The following is a 12,230-nucleotide window of genomic DNA, read 5'->3' as shown; positions in this document are numbered from 1 at the left end:
AATGATTCTAGCGGGCGACTCGCCAAAGCCTCAGCTGTACAGCTGCTGTTTTGGCACCAGACTATCAGAAAGAAGTGGATCAGCCAGGGGAGGACAAGAGTAGAGCAACAAGAATGGCTGGAAGTCTGGAAAATCTAATGTAAGAGTAAGCACTGGGGCAGCCAAGCTGTTTAGTCTAGAGTAGAGGGTATTTACTGGCCATATCACTCATCAACGATGAAAAAATCTGTTGCAAAATGGAAGGGAATTAATTGCTCTCTCTGGGGATATGACAAGTGCCGACTGAAATTGCAGTCCAGCAAACGTCAGTTAGACATGAGGAAAAAATCTGTCTAGGATAAAGACCATTAACCAGTGGAAGAGATACTGAGAGAGATGCAGTGTGGGAGCCCCGGGGTAGGCGAGCGAGCGATGAGGAGAGACGCTCCCTGCAGCGCTCCTCCCACCACAGCAGCGAGCGGGTGCCCAAGTCCCCTGCAGCTCTGTTCATCCTCAGATGCATTAATTATCTATATTGCCCCTACTGAGCATCAGGCACTTTGAGAGAAGGAAAAGGTGGCCTCCCTGTCATATCCAACCCATGGGAGCTACAAGGACGGCTCCTTATGCTGAGCTAATTTCCATGGGGATGCCCTGCTGGGCGTCTGCCTGCTTTTCCTATGTCAGGGCTTGGATGACCAGTCATGGTTCAAGGACATGCTGTTCATAGTCTCCCCAGTTGGAGGAACTAACTTCCATATGGATGTCGCACTTTCTCCCCAGATGACTTATGCCGAGAGCATTTCCACTGAAAGAGTCCCTGGCCCTTGTTTCTGTGCCAACTGTACTGTCTATTTTTAACGGCAGGCTTCCATTAGCATTTGTTTGCTAAAAATAGGCCTATTTCAAATGCAATTCATCATATAGCGCATTAGAGTAAAGGCAATTTATGCTTCAGTCAAGAAGAAACATTTTTAAGAGATAAATTGGTTCATGCAAATATTAATGGCTTGCTCTCAGTGCACTTGGTGCCAGCTGGGCTGCTGCTTTGATTTCAGTGGAATGATGGGATGGATCACAAAATTCAGGAAGTTGTTGAGGCTCTCAGGCAACATCCTTTTTTAAATTAATTAAATACATGACCACAGTTATGTAAGAGAAGAAAAAGGAGGGGTTAGAAGCATTCCTCCATTACAGATAGCTGCATCATAGCAGAATTGTGGTAGCAAATGGATGGACATGATTTTTTTTTCATTTTTATAGCTTCCTGAAGCCGAAACTCTCCACAGCACTGCTTCTTGCTTGCAGAACAAGGGAATGTTTCAGGGACATAATTTTGAATGAGCATATGCCAATGCATAAGGAGTTGGAAGTGGGATTAGATGAGCTGCTGAGGCAGGCGCTGCAGCTGGGCAGTAGCTTGTGGTGAACCCATCCTTCAAGATTTGCCTAGTGCCCTTTCAAATTTTTAAAAAATAGTTTTAGCTTCCAAAAGATTTTGTGGAAATAAAGTGTTTTGCTACTTTTGATGGAACTTTTAGCAGGAGGATTTCTCAGGAAAGTCAGGAATTACTGCTCTCATCCAAAATTCAGAAGTAAGAACTGATTCTGAGCCTCACATTTCCTTTGTGCCATCCCTCTCTCCCTTCCCCACTATAATTCAGAAGAAAAATAACATAACATAAATAAATATCAAAGCATAAAGAATAACAGCAATTCGGAATCTTCAGAATATTTGAGGGAAAAAGCAAAAGTTTCATCTCCAGCCTGGTGCTACTGGTTGGGATGCAGCAGGGCCTGCAAAATCGGGATGTTCTGATTTTACCCACTAGAGGGGAGTGCTGTACCTAAAGTCATCGGCTCACCCACTGCAATACTTCTAATTTCAAAATACGTGGCATTAAGAAAACTAATTAACGTTACATGTAATTTAATTCCAAACAGTCTAAACCTGGAATATCTAATAAACCACTATTAGATGTACAAATTCCAAAAATAATAACTTCTCCTATTTAGGATCCTCATTGCACAATATTTTGTAGTTACTAAATGAAGAATATTTCGGACTTTCATTTGGAAAAAAATAAAAAAAGCCCCACCAGTGGATCTGAAAAGTGTCACCTTTTCTATATTATTTTGTCTTGCACAGATGCAATGCTTTAAATTCAAGCATAGTTTATTTAACTGTGTATATGAAATGCTCCTGATGATTCACAGCCATTTGTGCTGAATCTGGAAAAGCCAACATTTGATTTTCCCAGAAGAGTTTGCAAAATAGCAAATCACAAGCACCTGAAAAAAATGCAGATGTGGAAGTGACAGTCCAGGTGTGTTTCCCACATCTGATGTGCTGCTGCAACAAAAGTCACGGCTGGCGGGACAAAGGCGGCACTGAACATGGGAGGAAAGAAATCTCAGATTTCTTCTCGCACTGCTCCCCAATAGTTTCAGCGCTTTAGGCATTCCTTGGTGCCCTTCTCACCAGAAATATCCAGCAAAATAGCCCACATCAAAGCATATCTGTAATTATCAAGGTTTTACATTGCAGGCACAGGAGATGTTGGCAAGGGAACCAGGACACAGCAGCTGTCCCCCAGGCAAGCTGGAGTCGCAGCCCTCGGAGAAACCACCTTCAGACAGCTGTGCAGGAACAAAAGGGAAAAAGAAGCTGTCCCAGCCCAAAATATAGCACAGGCAGAGGAAAGTGAGATTGGCACCCCGGAGCAGTGTGCTCACTCTGTGTACCGACGTCTTATCCCTAGGGGAGAGTGCCTGCGCTAGACGGCGACATCAGTCCATGCTGCAGCACACGGTTTTGGACAAGCTACCTGCAGAGACAGGTTTTCCTAACCTGATTCCTTAGAAGGTAGTTCAGGCACCAGCCCAGAGGGGTTACACGTCACCTTTTAATTTCAGCCCTGACTGTGACGGGCTCCCTTCCCCTTGCTCAGGCCTCACAAAAGCTGGCACGCTGTTGACCCCAATGGGGCAGTGGCACAGCAGGAATCTCTCAAGCCCCGTTCGCTCTGCTTGAATTTGTACAACACGGGATGAAGGAGAGACCTGGAGGGCTGATCAGGCTCCCTGCCACTGGTCTTCGTTTTACAGAGCTTTCTTCACATGAGCTCTTATTCACCCGCTAATACAGCGTTAGTGGGAGATGGCTACCCTTTCCAAGGGTGGCACAGCTGGAGGTAGCTGTGTGCTCCAACATCTCATCCATCTCATCAGTGCTACTGCAGGAGGGTCCTTCTGCATGCCCTGCTCACCATCACATGTCTCTGGTTAGTCCAGCCTTCTATTTCTTACCATCTTTTTACTGCAAATCCCTAAACCAAAATCCGTTATTTTCCATTTGCCAGGTCCCTCTTGTTCTCTTGTCTCAGTATTACGGAATCACAGAACAGCTGAAGTTGGAAGGCACCTCTGGAGGTTTTCTAGTCCAACTCCTTGCTCAAGCAGGGTCACCCAGAGCAGGTTGCCAAGGGCCGTGTCTGGTCTGGTTTTAAATATGGATGGAGACTCCACAACCTCTCTGGGCAACCTGTTCCAGCGTTCAGCCACCCTCACAATAAAAACTTATCTTCTTATATTTAAATGGAATTTGCTGGAATAGTTTGTGCCCATTGCCTCTTGCCCTGTCATTGGGCACCACTGACAAGAGTCTGGCTCCATCTCCTTTACACCCTCCCATTTGGTATTTATACACATGGGTAAGATCCCTCCCGAGCCTTCTCTTCTCCAGGTTGAACAGTCCCAACTCTCTCAGCCCCTCCTCACATGTCAGATGCTCCAGTCCCTTCATCATCTCAGTGGCCCTTCACTGGACTCAGTCTGGTAGCTCCATGTCTCTCTTCTATTAGGGAGCCCAGAACTGGACACAGCACTCCAGATGTGGCCTCACCAGGGCTGAGCAGAGGGGAAGGATCACCTCCTCTACCTGCCAGCAACTGCCTAATGCAGCCCAGGAGGCTGTTGGCCTCCTTTGCCACAAGGGCACATTGCTGGTCCATGATCAGCTTGTCTACTAGGATCCCCAGGTCCTTCTCTGCAGAGCTGCTTCCCAGCCAGTCATCCCCTAGCTTGTCCTGGTGCATGGGATTATTCCTCCCTAGGTGCAGGAATTAGCATTTCCCTGTGCTGAACTCTAGGAGGTTCCTCTCTGCCCACTTCTGCAGCCTGTCGAGGTCCCTTTGAATGGCAGCACAACCAGCTGGTAAAATCAGCCACTCCTCCCAGTCTTGTATCATCATCTGCACACTTGCTGAGGGTGCACTCTGTCCCATCATCCAGGTCATTAATGACAATGTTAAACAGTTCTGGCCCCATTATTGACCCCTGGGGGATACCAGTAGTGACTGGCCTCTGGCTGGACTTTGTCTCACTGGTCACAGCCCTTTGAATCTGGCAGTTCAGCCAGTTTTCAGTCCACCTCACTGTCCGTTTTCTAGTCCATATTTCATCAGTTGGTTAATAAGGATGTTATAGGAGACAATGTCAAGAAAAACAATAGCCACTGCTTTCCTTTTGACCACTGAACTAGCTGTTTCATCGCAGAAGGCTATGAGGTTGGTCAAGACATGATTTCCCCTTTGCAAATCCATGCTGACTATTCCCAATCACCTTCCTGTCCTTAATAAGTTTGGAAATGGTTTCCAGGATTATTTGCTCCATCACCTGCCCAGGGATTGAGGTGACACTGACTGGCCTGTAGTTCTCCAGATCCTCTTTCTTACCCTTCTTGCAGATAGTAGTGATGACAAAAGATAAGAGTGACAGTAAAAGTTTTGCTTCTGGTCTGCCTAAATTGATTAAAACATTTTTAAAATACTTTTTTGATTCAGTCAGTGAATAGAAAAATCAGTTCCAGAGTCATCTCATTACAGGAACGGCAATCTTGTCAGTTGCCCTCCAAAGAGTCTGTTCCTTGATAGCTCAGTCCTCCAACTTTTCTTTTTCTGCTGTCGTCTTTTTAGGGATTGTGACCAGGACAGTTACCCAGGGAAGCTGAATCCCTGAGGTAATTCCTACAACATTCAGCTGACTCCAGAATATTGAACATCCATCACAGACATTCAGCTGCAAAGATGAGTGAAAGTAGCTCAGAGAAAGGAGTCTGAATCATAAAGCTCTTCTAAAGTCCTGTCTTTTCCCCTCTGCCCCCCGCAACTGATTCTTGACCCTGAAGCAAACCTATGGCCAAACTAAATGCCTTTCCTCAGACAAGACTGTATCTGACATAGACAACCCTGAAGGCCAGAGGACAAGATGTTGGTCCCTGCTGGGACAGGGAGAGGATGGCGGAGCGAGGACCTGCCACCCTGGGACGGGGCACAGCCATGGCTGCGGACCTGGCGTCAGCAGGGCTGCTTCTAGCTGTGCCTGGGACAGTGGAGCTGCCCTCAGTGAGCCACAGATAGCTGCCAGATGGAGGCATGTTTCTGAGCTGGTCACCCTGAACTTTCCCTCTAGTCTACAAAGACAGGCACTTCTAGGTAACATCTGTACTAGTATATTAACCTGGTGCCTGGGAAAACTCTCCTGGGTGCAGAAACGTGACCGTCTGTGTGGGAACGTGTGAGATCAGCGGTGCCCCCATGCTGCTACATGCCAGCTAATCTTCTTCAGCCCCCTTACCAGATGTGCCCGAGGCTGTTCTCAGTTGCCTGAGCGCTGATTGCTCCTTGCTTTGGTGGTGAAAACAGTTAGCTAGTGTAGACGCAGGCCACACTGCACCCGTTGGCCTCGGTGCCTGAGAGCGTTCCCAGCCACATTTAATTTATTACTGTAGATACAGCCTCTGGGGGGTGAGTCATCGGGCTTATTTTAGACACCTACACAAGGACAAGATGAATTACTCCCTAGAAGCACTAATCTTGGCTTGTCCGGACAGCAAGCTCCGTTAGAGGTCTCTGGGCCTTGCTCTCCGTCGCTTGCCACGGGGTTGTGCTCCTGGTCCTTCCCCGAGAGGAAGGTGTGCAGAGTCACCCAAGGACCGGGCATGACTTCTGCTGCTACTTTCCATTGCCCTGGGCAGAGCAGCTCTCATGGGCACAGCAGGGTGAGCCAGACAGACCACAGGGCTCCCGGTGCTAGCTCTTACTGTGAGCTTGTGCTACTGAAACACAGATTTTGCCATCTGAAAGCTCATTTTATTCCTTTTTCCTTCATTTCCCCTCATTTTCAGCTCAGAACCATCCCCAGTGTCAGAAGCTGTTTGGCTGGCTCTCTTTCCTCCCTTTCTCCCCTTATTTTCTTTACTCCCTCAGGTGACAGGCACTTTTCTCTCATTATTAAGGCTTTCTCTTCCTACATCCATCACAAGTTTCAAGCTCCTCTATCCTCTTCTGCTTTTCATTTTCTTCTTTTTTATTCCAAGAAGAAAAAAGGCAAGGAGCACTGGCATCCCAATTATTCATACGTAAATATTTCTCTCCACTTTTATCCTGGAGTCCTGCAAGGGCAGGCAGCAAAGTCCCTTCTATTCCCATTAGGCACCTTCATAGCGTCATTCCTGGCTAGCAAAACAGTTTACAAGACCAGTGGAAGACATATATTCCTTCATTCCTGGCACAAAACTCGATTCATAATTATGTGCCCTATTCTAAAATGTATATGCAGCCTTAATCCTCCTAATATGTAGGGTTTAATATGTATAAAAAACCTGCTATGTACATCACCTCAGCCCAGAATTTCAATTGCTAGAAAGGCTGAGACTGAATTAAGAAGGAAGTACTGTGCATGGCAATGAGCTCATTTTGACAGGCTGAATTAATTTTAAATAATAAGGAAGTAATTTCCATTTCACTAAATGCCTGCATTTTTCTATAAAAATAAAACAGTATAGTCTGAAAGATACTCTTGAGAAATCTCTCATAGAGATAAGTAAACCAGATAGCAATTAAAAAAGTAAATAAATCATAATTACAATTGTAAAGGGTAGTATTAAGTATTAATGCACTTCAGGCCCAACTGCTTTGATTGAATTCTGCTTTATCTCATTAGCTTTATAACTAGAAAAATATCATCATTTGCAGATACGTAGATTCAAGCACAGGCAAATATCTACAGCAGTTACGTATGGCTGTATGGGAGGATATGATCACACACGGCAGGGCGAAAGAATAAATCTTGAGAAAACCCCACAGAAATAAGCTGAGGAAGAGAACCTCCTCTCCCACCTAAGGGGCTTAGAAATGAAATGTTTCCTTTTCTGACTTATAAGCACCCACCCTGGGCAATGTTATGCTGAACCCTCACTGCCCAGGGCTAAGCGTTTTCGATCCAAGCGCATCACATAGGGAGCCGGCAGCTCGGCCAGCAAGCTCTGAGAGCGGGTGAGTCTTAGACTCGGCCCTGGGTGGGCCTGGAGGGGCTCTGCTGCCCGCTGGGGATGCCCTAGCTGTGGTTTGCTCCAGACAATCAAGTGGGGGACATTACTTTTTATTACTGAAGCAGGACTAGAAGAGGTGATGGTGCTTCTTGTAAGAATCAAGACGTAATAGTACTCATCTAGGGAATAAAAAGTGTGATGTTGAGTTCTCTCCTCTAGAAGATGGGATTTGAACCTGCAGCCCAGGCCTACCAGGGTAGGTGTCCCGTCACTGGGTTTGGAACAAAGCGAGGAGTGTAGCACTGCAGCGGTTAAGGCTTGCACTGGGGACACAGGAGCCTCTGGGCCCACTCTCTGCACCATGTTCATTGAATGAACCACGCACAGAAAGCACATGCCCTAGGGAAGGCCCTAACACCCTCCACATCTCTGAATTATTTTAATTATTTTTTGCACAACAGCTCAACAAGTTCATGTCTGCACATGCGTGCATGTGCTCCTCCCTTCTCTAGCATTGCCTCTATGCTGGTGTGTGGAGAGGATACTCTCTTGGGACCTGGGCAAAACAACCCCCCTTTTATCCAGTATTGTGATGTTCTGAACATTCACCCAGGAGCTGGGAGATCCTGATTCAGCTCTAATCCTGTGCTAGCTGCTTGACTGCAGAGTCTTCTATTAAAGCGTGGCTTTCTCTGTCCTGTAAATGAAACTACGAGGAAGAGAATAAAAAAGCAAGATCAAGGATGACATTATAGCCTGGTGACAGGGGCACTAAGCTGTTGAAAAGGTGATCTGACTTCCACTCTTTGCTCCCATTAATATTTAATAGTCATTAAATTAAAAGTCAGGGACTTGTAGGATTAACTACAGGTCAGCATTCTCATACTTACATCTGAATGAATGAGATAGATACTGTTAGTATGGATGGAAATAAAGTATTAGCAATGAGCACAGCCAGTGTGTCACTAACAGGCATAAATTTAAGTGATTTAAACACTGCCCCTGAGAAGAGCAAAACAATGAAATGGCTGCACCAGTACACACACCAGTACAAGCCCTAAGCCAGCACATAATGCAGAGATTCACTAAAATCTGAAACTGTTTGGCAAAAATCATCCCTTTCTCCTTGTGGATTTGCTCAAGGGAATTACCAGAGACTGACACTGCTGATCACTGAGACAACAGCCGTGAGCAGCTTCTCGTACACTTAGAAGCAGGGATCACAAAGCAACAACCTTTAAAAGATGCGTTAGCTAAGCCACCTGCATTGTCAGTAGATGCATCTCCCAGCAGACTGGGTGACTGACTGCTTTATGCAGGGAGACAGCTGGCTACATTGGCAACAAGGTGTGAGTCTGTTTTTTAGTTCACATAATTCAAGTGGCTTAAGGTCGCTGCTGCAGGACTGCCCTCCTGCTCTCCTTTTGCTGTGCCTTCTCGCTGGGGCATGGATGTAGGTGCAATCTGAGTAGGAACTATAGTTCCTACTTGTGACCTTATTTAGGAACTTCACTGATTGCAGTTGTCAGAGATGTTAAAATATCGTGCAAGATTTTTCTCATCCTTTCCATTCTCATTAAAATGAAAATCAGTTTAACCCTAAGCAACCTTTCCCCATCTGAAATAACCCCGTGCAAAGAATGGCAGGCCACCTTTTCCCCTCATCCTTCAGTAAAGAAAGGTGGGCTTACTTGCCATCCTTTCTTGCATATAGAAGGGTTTTCAGAGAGAGAGAGAGTTGCCTCTTTTCTCTGCACCAGGCAGCAAACACAAATCATCAGCTGCTATTGAACACAGAAATGGAGTGTAGTCCTCCATTAATGATGCCTTTTGGATTTGACCAGATAGCTCATATCTCAAGCAGCTTCTTTTCCCATGGTTGCTAAGAAACCAAACCGAATGTATCAGCTACCTAAACAAGTGTTTAGTTAATTTTTTCACCCATCCTTTTCATTCTGGGTAAATAGCATGTGTAAGCCCCTTGGGAAGGTTTGCTGTGCTCCTGCTGACGAAGAGGAGGGCATGACTGCTGGGGAGAAAAGTTTATTCTCAGCAGCCTTTCTCAAGAGGAGAACTAATGGCAAAGCTTGTTTCCATATATGACCCCATCATTTGATAATGCGGGGAATTTGATAATGCAGGAAATTGCCTGCATTAAACTGTCTGCATGGGTCTCAGAGACAGTTCTTCAGAGGTGTTATTCAAGAGCTCTTTCAGCTGTCCCTTATGGCTGCTGTAGCCATACGCACCTGAACTGCCAGATTTGTAGCTCCAGATGTGACTCTAATGAAACCTGTTGTCCAATTCCTACCTTACATCAGCGTTTCAAGTGACAGCCTTCCATTTATCTCTTTACAGACCTAATTCTGAGTAACATCTCGCCCACAGCCATCTCCAGGGTCCCTGTAAGTAGGGGCAGCTCTGTGTGCAGATTCTTCTGCAGCATTTTGGCTTACTTTGCTGGGGTGCCCTGGGAGAACAGACTAGATGGGCATCCTCAGCAGCTGTGAGCAGTGAGCCAGCCAACAAGGGACCGAGCGAGGAGCAAAAACCTCATATGAGGTTATACCTGCAGGGAACATCAGCTGGGAGCTATGCTCCTGGACAAACTCCGACCCACATTTAGATGCAGGGACATACCATAACGCGGATGAGGAAATGCACTTGGGAATATGTATACATATGAATTTAAAACCGTGAAGATAATTAACCACAGTAGAAACCTGCTAAAGGATGTATAGCTCAGCAGTGCTTTGTCCCTTGTAGAGTATATGCTAGCTTAAACATTGCTCTGGGTCATGCTGTGGGAAATGATGCTAAACATTACGCAGGTCAGGCTAGGTGATAACAGTGGTGCGCTCAGGACACAGGCAAAGTCTCAAAGAATCACCCTCTCTGCATAAATGATTCTTGGCACAGGTGTCCTTATTTTTCTGTCATGTAAGTATTTTTCAAAGTTCAGCTTCATATTCATAATTAATAATAGGTCCAACTCAATAGAGACTTGCAGTGCCTTGGAAACGTCACCTGTCAAGATGCACAAATAAAGCTAAAACAATCTCAAAATATTAACTGGTATGTGCATTTGCTGTCTGTGCTGTGCTCACTGTGAGGGCTGGATTGTCATTCCCAGTTCAGCGTCTGTAAATTCTGTCGGGTCCCCAGTGGGCTGAGGTTGTTTTTATTCAGTGGTTACGTGTGGTGCTTCCTTCATGTGAAACCTCAGGTTTTCTGATGGAGCTGTGGATATGATAGAAAGTTACAATCTTTTTTCCTGTAGCCTGGGTGGAAGCTGTTTGTTGTATCAGCTCATGTATTTTGTAGGTCTGGCAAATAATAGAAATAAATCTAAGTGTTGTGTATGTGTACATCTGAGAACTCTACTGCACAAGAAAGAAATGACAGTGTTGGAGGCAAAAGCGACCCAATCTTTTGCGCTATGGTTGCTCTGCTTAACCAGTACTCCTGCAAGTCCAGAGAAATATGCCCCTTCCTGCACCAGTGAGGCAAGTCGTATTCCTCCAGAGCAAACGAGGCACTCCCGAAAGGCAGGGCTCACCCGGAGTCGCGGGTCTAGACCTGCAATGAGGTGTCCATGACAAGGTGTTACTGTAATGGTATAAATATCGTTGTCCGTGGTAAGATGATGTGATATTCAGTCTTTCTGTGGGGACAGGATCTCTGGCTAACAGTATAGTCTCAGAGAGCTGTATGCCGTGTCCTCTCTCCTGCTATATGACTAAACGGTTGCCCATTATATGGCTGGATACTTTCACGCCCCTGGTACCAGTCCCGTCTTTCTAGTAAAGGGCAGCTGGAGAAAATACCTTCTGCAAAGTGACCTCTATGATGTGCTGAGGAAATAGAGATGAGGAATGTTGCAATGACAAACCACATGTCAGGCCTCCGCATTGTAACATCACATTTGAAAAATATGCTGGATTTAAGGCTTTCTGTAAAGAATCCATCAGAAGATGCCACTAGATTCTGTGTAACGATACAAAACTGCAGTTAGTATGAGGAAGGGGGAAGCAAGGAAAATACATAAGCTTTCTTCCAGAGAAGTAGTAAAAGGCTGAGGTCACTGGAGCATGAGGGCTTGTGAAGGGCAAAGTCCATGGCAGAAAGAGAGCAGCGAGAGCCAGCTGCTAGAGTCAGAGCTGAAGTGGTTCGCAGTGAACAAGTATTCCCCAGGAAGGTTGGAAAACACTATTTTCGCTATTTGTATGTAAGGTCAACCAAAAGTCCTTTCAATCAGTATCTTTTTCTGGCAGCAGCCAGGAGTGGATGTGTGGGGAAAAGCAGAAGAACAGGGAAAGCTCTAGGAATATTCCCCAGAATATTCTGCCATATTCCAACAATTTGCAGCTCAGGGACTTCTGGAGCCAAAAGGGGAACTGTAGCATCTAAGAGCCTTGCATATTTTTCTTCCATCAATATATCTAGCTGTTTTTTGAACCCATTTAAACTTCTAGCATGTACAGTCTCAGAGGGAGAAATGTGGGAATGTGAAGTCCAGGTCATATTGGATATTACCGCCTCCCTGGCCTGAATCCACAGCCGAAGGCACCATGTCAGCACTAAACCATCTTCCTCTCCTGAAGGTGCATAAACATTGACCTAACTTCTAACTCCCCAGGAGGCACCATTCACTTGGTCAGTCATGTATTTTTAAAGTTATGTGTGTGGTTTCAGATTAAAAAAAAAAAAAGCTGATCCCTCAATCCCAACAGCATGGCTTACAGCATTTTTTCTGTCTCTCTCTCAAGCCGAAGCAGAGAGGGAGACATTTCTGCAGATCACGGGAATGGTTATTGCTATCACAGTTGCTGCACCTTCCGATAGTATCAAGGACGGTGAGGAAAAATAGGAAGGTAAGGATTTGTGATTAGCTGGGTAAATGGCCAAGTTAGCTAAT

The 12,230-nt window shown here is 45.6% G+C and overlaps 1 protein-coding gene and 1 long non-coding RNA gene across 18 annotated transcripts in view; one reads left to right on the top strand and one right to left on the bottom strand.

Annotated features, from left to right (window-relative positions):
• LHFPL3 (LHFPL tetraspan subfamily member 3) overlaps positions 1 to 12,230 on the bottom strand; it is a 271,552-nt gene that overhangs the window by 17,212 nt on the left and 242,110 nt on the right. The gene's annotated exons all lie outside the window — the stretch shown is intronic.
• Positions 1 to 12,230, top strand: part of LOC104140583 (uncharacterized) — a 115,572-nt gene that overhangs the window by 73,420 nt on the left and 29,922 nt on the right. Inside the window, exon 6 of one of the 15 annotated variants that reach the window (XR_011138644.1) lies at positions 12,082 to 12,186. The exons of the other annotated variants lie outside the window; for them this stretch is intronic. This is a non-coding gene — a long non-coding RNA (uncharacterized lncRNA). The remainder of the gene's footprint in view (positions 1 to 12,081; positions 12,187 to 12,230) is intronic. 15 annotated transcript variants of the gene reach the window in all.

This window comes from Struthio camelus, chromosome 1, assembly GCF_040807025.1.
Source record: "Struthio camelus isolate bStrCam1 chromosome 1, bStrCam1.hap1, whole genome shotgun sequence".
Lineage (NCBI taxonomy): Eukaryota > Metazoa > Chordata > Aves > Struthioniformes > Struthionidae > Struthio > Struthio camelus.
This window is presented reverse-complemented; position numbering and strand designations above follow the sequence as displayed.